Raw genomic sequence first — 8,475 nt, 5'->3', positions numbered from 1 at the left:
AGCATTGTCGTCAGGCTTCCATTACAGTGTTAGTACTTTGTTGGTATTACCCCCAAATCTTTCTCTTTTCTCTTCTCGCAGTGAGAACATTTTTCTTGGTTCACACATATACCACAATTATCTAATGACCTTTTGAACCATGTTTCGAGTTTCTTACTGCTCTTGTCTGCATCATAGGTATATAAGTATATTTTTTACTATAGCTGCAATCCATTAAGCTGAATTGGATTGTTGGAAACCATTTTGTGTAGGGTGTTACAGTGGGTTGTGGTAGTGGTTGCTAAACTCAACATATTGCTTCTGGCCATCCAAGAATTAAACCTCAAACTCACATTGACCCTTTCTTCCGCAGAGCCCCCAACTTCTCTGGCACTGTCCTCATTTGGGTCCCACCCCGTCCTAGAATTTGCCTTCATCCCAATGCAGAGGAAGTTCCAGGTGCTGCCATCTTCCTTTATGTTTTCCTTCTCATGGCTACAACACCTGATCTTGCACTGCACCGGCGTGAGATCGGGTGACATAGGATGCTCTAAATAGAAAAAAAAGTTTCTGATCTCACTGTGAATGCGCGGGATTGGCATTTTTTCCCATTTAAGGAAAAAAGTCCTCTCTGCGTATGCCCAATATTGGCCATGCACAGAAGGAGCAGCCAGGAGCCTCCTGGGATACGTGACATAGGTATCCCAGGAGGCTCTGCACTCCCATTCGGTCTTTACTGCCTTCTGTCTTTGCAATAAAGACAGAAGGGGAGGGGCTTTATCCATTTTTGTTAAATAAAGGGTTTATTATTTTTTTAATATAAATTTTTTACCTTATATAAACGGGTTGTCTACCCTTTTATCAAAAGTAAAAATGTTGGTGATAGGTCTGCTTTAAGTGGTCAGCAGCTTCCACTGACTTTCATTGAACGCAACTGCCCTTAACATAGTTCCAAGTAGTGTTAAAAGTGGTTGCTGCTGGAGGGCTAATAAAGATCCGTCAACTTCCTGAAAACATTGAACTCAAGGGGTCTCAACCACATGACACAGAGTTTCAACAGTGGTTCACATAACAACTGCAAACCGCAGTCTTGAAAACAGGCAGCTGGGTGCAGCTAACAGCAGGTCTTTGTACCCACAAGTCCGAGAGGCCTTAAGCATGAGTATGGCTGCCATAATCCACTGTATGTCTTCTTCCAATTCTTGTGCATCTGTGACATTTGTCATGGCTTAGTTAGTGCCACTCTTTGCTTATTCACTAGATGCTTTTGTAACCTGTGGGGCACTATCATCAGCTGTCCTAATGGTCTAAAATGAATGGAATGGTTTGATATCCATTCAAAAGTCAGGTAACCCCTTCATAATATATGATTCTTGTGTCAGATTCTAATTGGGTGACCCCTGTTTTTTCCTATGCCAGAGGATGCAGTGGGTTCATTATCTTCCTCTCTTCCCTTGCTAGTCATCCAGTTTTTTACATCCAATGCCAAGCTCCAAGATCCTTTGCTAAAACAGAACAATTAAACTGGTACCCGTGGAATAGAAATGAAACACCATACCTATAATTGAAGGCTGGGGCTTGGAGATCATCAACTGCTGAAAATGTATAGGTGGCACTAGAATTTCAAAGTCATTATCTGAAAACCTTTTATATATTCTGTGTTAAATTTCATCCTTTCCATCCAGGAAAAAAATCTTTCATACTCTTCAGTGTTTTGTAACTTAAGTTTAACAATAGCTACCAAGCTTCAGATCCCAAAAGACATTTTAGAACAGTGGTCACCAACCATTTCGGACCCATGGACCACTAAATTTAATGCCTCCGGACCGCACATGCGTGTGGGGAGCTGGGTGTCACTCAAAGGGGTAGAAACTTCCCCCATAGTGATGTCATGAAGCCTAAAACCCACCCACTAAGGCTCAAACCTGCGATGGGAGAGTGGGTGGGTATCGTCCAGAGACACAACCTTCCCACTTCCCTGAGCCTGCGATCCATACAGGGGACATGGTCCATGGCTCTGGCTGGTGCTTCTCCTGACCCCGCTTAGGGGTGCCACAGGCCAGAGCTGCGGACCACCAAAATTTTCTCGTGGACCACCAGTTGGCAATCACTGTTTTGTAAGGTACACCTAACAAGTACTGTGCGCAACAATGAAAAAATGAATAGTAAAAGTTCCGGGTAAAATTAGAAATGACATATATAATGTAGGTTGTCACTGGCATTAAAGAGGACCCCATCTATTGGAGCGCTGATCAAAAAGTCATTTGTATTGTGTATAGGCTTTCTGCAGCTGATCATTTCGCTATTACTGACTTACAATGCCTTGTTCTGCAGTGTGTCACTTTGTAATTGACCATTTTAGTAGTTGATTAAGGCTGTTGCCCCCTTGGTGAATAGTGGAGGAATATTGATGTAACTGATGGGGGAATATTAAAGAAGCAGCAAGAGAGATGGGGTAAGCACATATACACAGAATGGATTGGGGAAATGCAGGGGGATGCAGGAATTGCAGATTTCTTTCCAAATGACACATTAAAGTCCACCCAAGCAACACCAAAATAAAATTGAATAATATCTATATACTAAACTGTTCTTGGGATAAACTTTTATTAAATAAGTGTGAGGTTAAATCTGCAACAATGAAACAGAAAACATTGACAAGCTGAATAAAATTCTAAAAAGTTCCTTCCTCACTTTGGTAAAAACTATAGGTTTCCAGCATCGATTTTTCACCACTTTGTAGTCCCATGCAATTTTAAGGGTTGAGATATTTGGTATCTCTTTTAGGAGTAAATTTATTAACTTATTCATAGTATAAAAACAGTAGACAATAGGATCAAGATGGGGTATGTTCAGTGTCATCCATTTGGGAGAGTTGCACCAAAAAAGTTGGGATATATGTATTATGAACGCAGAATAAAATTGACCATACAGGACATCACACATTATTTAAAGTCAGTAATGACTGACAGGTTCACTCCAAGCTCCAGATGTTTCTAGCCGATGGAATAGAAACAGTGTCTTCTTTTTGTTCCCTAAGCTTGTTCTCTTGATACCATTATTCTTGGACTAGGTGACAGTTCTCTGTACCTGAGATTTATGTATAAACTCGTGGAATACATTTTCACTATCAATAAACTTCCAGTCATACATAGTAACAATTTCATAGTAAATGATTATAAAGATCTTCTATTACAGAGGATTGGGGACACTAAACAAAGGTTCACTCCAATGAGATTGTGGTGGGAAACCAAAGCTTAAAAAAAGTCACTCACCCGGCATGTAAATCAGGGTGACATGGTGGTTTGTCCGAGCTTATCAAGGATATTATAAACTTTCTGTGATATGGGTATGATAACTGTATACAACTGGACAGATTAGGTAATGAGAAGCAATGAAATATCAATTGTGTACATCACTATTATGTACCCCTGTACTTATTCCCCATGGTTGGACATCTAGGAGTCACCTTGTTAAAGGGGGGCTTCCGGATCCCAAATAAGTCACTGTCTTATTTGGGATCTGGAAGCCCCTTTTAACAAGGTGATTCCCAGATATCCAACCATGGGGAATAAGTACAGGGGTACAAAATAGGATTATGTATTATTATGTATCTTTTAAACATTTTTTGGAAGCTGTAGAAGCTCTACAGAGTCCTGCAAAATAACCCAAATTTTCCCCCATTGACTTTAATGGTGATCGCATTCGACATTCGATCACCCAAACAAAATTGGCCTATTCGATCGAATAGTGAGATATTTAACCAACACTACTATATAACCTATATAGCCTAGCTGTATAGAAGTGACCCCTTTTTCTCCGCTGTTGTACACAGTCCTTGTGAAAATCCATGTACTTCTGGTAATACATACTCCCCTTGCCCTGCCAAATTTAAGGCCAACTGCCAAATGTAGAAAAGAAATAAGAATTGGTTGGCAGCAGGTGACCATCAGCACCATTGTGGTCCTTTAGTGAATGCATGTAAACACACTACAATTGGACCTACATTTTTTTTTTTCAACACAGGGTATTATAACAGCCATATTGGGCGTTAGTAGCAGTCTGTTGGGTTTTGCAATAACTCATAGTAAATGTGCTTTTTATTGCAACACAACTATCTAAATGATCCTTTAATGTTGTGCGTGGAAGGCCATACATGACATAAAGGGAGGAAACATCATAAACATCTCTAGACTGCCGTTGGCAGTTTCCAGGGCTGAACTCATAAACAGCATAAAAGCAATTGGTCTGTAATTAAACTCAGTGCAGGTGATGAATAAATGCTGGAAAAGGGTAACAGTCATCATGTCTCGGCTCTGACCCAGCTTACTTTCAAATCATTGACATATGTGTAAAGCTATCTCAGAGGTTTTCTAATTGTATAATGGCTGTAAGGGTTGACTGGTGCACCATTGTTCACAGCAATCTTTCTTGGGAATGATCAGCATGAAAATGAGGTCGATGCCATTCAGGACACGAACCAAAGATAATCAGAGGGGACCCGTGCAGGCTGCATTTTTTAACAATCTGCTCCTTTGTTCTTTGCCAAAGTTCATTAATTGCATTAGCACGAAAAAATAGCCATACCAAGCAGAGCAAAGTATTTCATTTAGAATGTGGCTCTTGTTTCATGCCTTGTGACACCAAAAAAAATATTTTTGGGGAGGATTAGGTAATGTACCAGCCATAACTTGACTTTTACCCAAGTTCACTCAATGGCCTGATTTGTCAATGGAATGCGCATACGAACGCGCCGCTCAGCAAACTCTATTACCGCGAGTCGGGCCAGAGTTCTAGTGAACTCACCTGCCGATTTCCTGCAAAAATGAGCAAGGATCTCGAATACGGGATTCGGGAGGAGATGTTAAGCTCAATGGTGAGGTGATAGCAATTGATTAGCGCACACCTGCACCCTGTTCTGTGCGCATCTCCAGTCCATTTTACAGGTCAGTTTGAATCTTTAATGCTTGATGGTTTTTGTGTAAGTGCTACTTTTTTATGTTACATTCTACTCAATCACAAACTTGCTTCATTTATAGTTATATTTGTTGCACTTGTTTTGATTTTTCTTTTTCTTTTGGTTGCAACACTGCAAACTAATTTCTATCAAGCTGGATATATACTAAGTAGCACTTTCAAATATGTCATCACACAGTATGAGTGTAAAAAAATATGTGAACAACATTTGTGACCTGATTAAAATTTCATTCTAGCTTGACTTTAGAGAAATCAAATATTTTAGTGACTGATGACAGGCAAACATGGTATAATACATGTATTAGGGAACATTTAGTGATTTCACTTGTGTGTGTATGTCAAAATACATTTAAATGTTTAGAAATACATATGCATTTTAATTAGTACTATTTTAACTGGACGTGTGTGTGTGTGTGTGTGTTGATTGAGTAAGTTTGGTTGGATGGTATGCATTGATGTGATTTTTTGTAATCCTCATGGTTAGCTTCATCTGTTGCTGCAATGTTTTTGTGCCTGGTTTGTAATACCAGTTTCTGTAGTTTAGCAATTCTTCAGCAATGTTTTGTCATTTTTTCCACAAGTATTGATTACAAATATCTGCATGGTTGCCACTCCAAAATGCTACTTGACCCCCCTCGTTACCTTTGGCCCATTGTCACATATTGGTATTTAAATGTATTATGTATGTAGTCTTTTTCTGAATAAACTGTCATGGTTTTTATTTCTTTTTTTTTTTTAATAGTCTGACATTTGCACTCGTGTTGATGTGCCACCACAAAACTCCTCTGATCATTAGTGGTAGTGTTATAGGTTTGTTGTCATTGTGCTGTGCTGCCTGATCTTAGCACTATTGTATACAAACACACTTCCACTTGCTGTCCAAACTGGTTGTGAATTAGTTGTCCAGCTGAGTTGCATACTCATTCTAACACACCTGATGGTGATGGAAGGAGGTCCAGGTTGCCAAGCACAACATCAAAGCACATTGATTGCCAAGCTCACAAGCAGGCTCAGGCACTCTTAGAAATGAACAGATGTTGTGTTGTTGCTTAACTTAATGCTCATAAATACTGGAGTGTATGCATTATTTAGGTGTTTACACAAAACAAATATACTAGTACTATCAAACCTCCAAGGCCAAATCCACTTTGTGCCAAACATTTTCTTGCTTTCCCATCCCTTCAGAGTGTTTCTGCAGGTTTGAATGGTATTTTCAATCTTGGCTCACTATATATATTTACTTACTCCCCTCAGCTTGGTAGTGGAAGCACATAAATGTGGATTCCTTCTTTTAACCAGAAGCAATATCATTCATGAATGTTGCTTGTAACCAAGCCCATGACATCAGAAATCATAGTAACAAAAAGGCAATCTTTTTGATGTGAAGCAATATGTTCCAAAAAACCCTCTTTGAATATTTCTTCCTATAATTTCTCTTTTTTATGTATATGTACACACATCTACATGCATACATACATGTTTTGCTTCATCTGGATTTTGGATTGCAAATACCAATGCGCGAGCGAGCTTCTGATATTGCTTGGTGAATCAGCCAAGTATCTCTCCTCTCCAATTTTTGACTGTTCCTTTCCACCTAGTAGTTGTGGGTGCTCTGCCTACCCTTTTTTACTTTGTTTCTGTTCACCCTAGATAAAATCAGAACCTCTTATCATGGGCACAACTGGTGTGCAGGTCCAAGAACTCAACACAAGGATAGTGGGAGCCCCTAACAATAGCAGAGCAGATCTGGGCACAGGAGTATTGAGAACCTCTCATAATGGGCACAGGGGGTATACAGACCTGGAAGCTTAGCATAGGGTTGGTAGGGGCCCTTTATAATGGGCACTGCAGGTGTACAGACCCAGGAGCTCAGCACAAGGATAGTTGGAGTCCCTGATAATCAGCACAGCTGGTGTACAGACTTGGAAACTCTGCACAGCCTTTCCTGTACATTTAATTAACACACAAGCTGGAGCATGTATTGTGTCTCAATTTAACAGCCTAATTTAGGCAGTGGAATTGGCTGCCAATGCACAGAAACAGGTTATGAATACGTTTCTACTACTACTACTGCTACTTTCCTTTAAAGGCCCATTCAGAATGAACATCTATTACAAGCATCAAGCACCGATGATAAAGGTGTATATGAACCCTTTCCTGTGTGTGCCTTTTGTGTTACAGATTAACATAACTTGGTTTGCATGGGGAAAACACAGTAATTATAATGATATATAAAAAAAAAAACATTCTGTATCTAAAGTTTAGTTTAAATAGGTTACACCAGCATACAAAAAGGATGTTTCTATTTTCATTAATTGCATTTTCATTATTATAGATTATGAGAATGCAGATACCATGGTAATTGTATGAGTGTTTTCTTCAGGTATATTACTTTTAAATAAAAGAACTGCTTCAGTTTATATATTTTACAATTTCACATGATTGTATGCATTTTGTCAGTGTATTTAGATGTTTGCCTAGAGTTTATCTTTAGGGTGTCCTGAACATACAAGAACGGTGGAAAACTAGAACTATCAAGCCATTCAGGTGTCTTTCAGATTTGCCGTTGAAAAACCAATGCTGTTAGTAACTCTCAGTCTCCCCTCCTTAATATTAAGCGGGTTAATCCTGCAGTTGTTGTTTCAACTGCTGTTCAACTGCTACCGCATGCAACCTGGTTGTAGTTGAGGTGGTTGGTTTGCTGTGTTCAATGTCTACAGCAAGCTAATGAATAAAGATGAATTGTGGACCATTTCTCTTCTCCAGCAGCAACCGTGGCCACTTGGTGGTTTAAGACGATTGCAATTAGGTCAATTGAAGAAGCTCTCTGCTTAAAGTTACAATCAACAACTCCAGTCACAATTCAACTCAACTGCACCGCTTGCAACCAAATGCACAAAGTGGTTCCTAAATGCATCCATTAAGTTGAATGAGATCAGTAAGGAGCAAAGTTGAGCCTACAATTCAGTTGCCTGTTTGCAATATTTTTTATAATGTTTGCTAAGTTGCCTATGCAGAGCTCATTGTACAATCTTGGCGAATCTGGCTGCTGGGAACCAATTATCTCCCATGCTCATATACAGGAGATACAGTATGTAATTTTGGCCCAGCCAATTAAGGTGACAGAAGTTCCTGAACCGAAGAGGTCTTGGTTAAGATACTGTTACTGGCGAGGAAGCGAGGAGAAGTAAGATTTAGGTAAAAAAAAAATAAGGTAAGTTTGTTTTATCACAGACGAGATATCACCACTTCTGCAACAAAGAACCTGCCTGTTCACAGTTTTTAACTTTAGTTCTTCGTAAACACTGGTAAACTAATATATATTATGTTTTTGTTTTAGGGTTTGATATGCTTTGTTCACCGACCTATACAAACCTAAAAAAATGACTGGAACTAAATCTTTACATTTCTTTTTTTTTTTATGTATTTTATTCTCCTAATATGTGTGCATTATATTTATACATGTTTTATTGTATAATATTGATGCTGTTGATAACTTGTGTAATTTTATTTTTATTT

This window comes from Pyxicephalus adspersus, chromosome 1 (genome assembly GCF_032062135.1).
Source record: "Pyxicephalus adspersus chromosome 1, UCB_Pads_2.0, whole genome shotgun sequence".
NCBI classification, from domain to species: domain Eukaryota; kingdom Metazoa; phylum Chordata; class Amphibia; order Anura; family Pyxicephalidae; genus Pyxicephalus; species Pyxicephalus adspersus.
Note: the sequence above shows the minus strand (reverse complement) of the source record.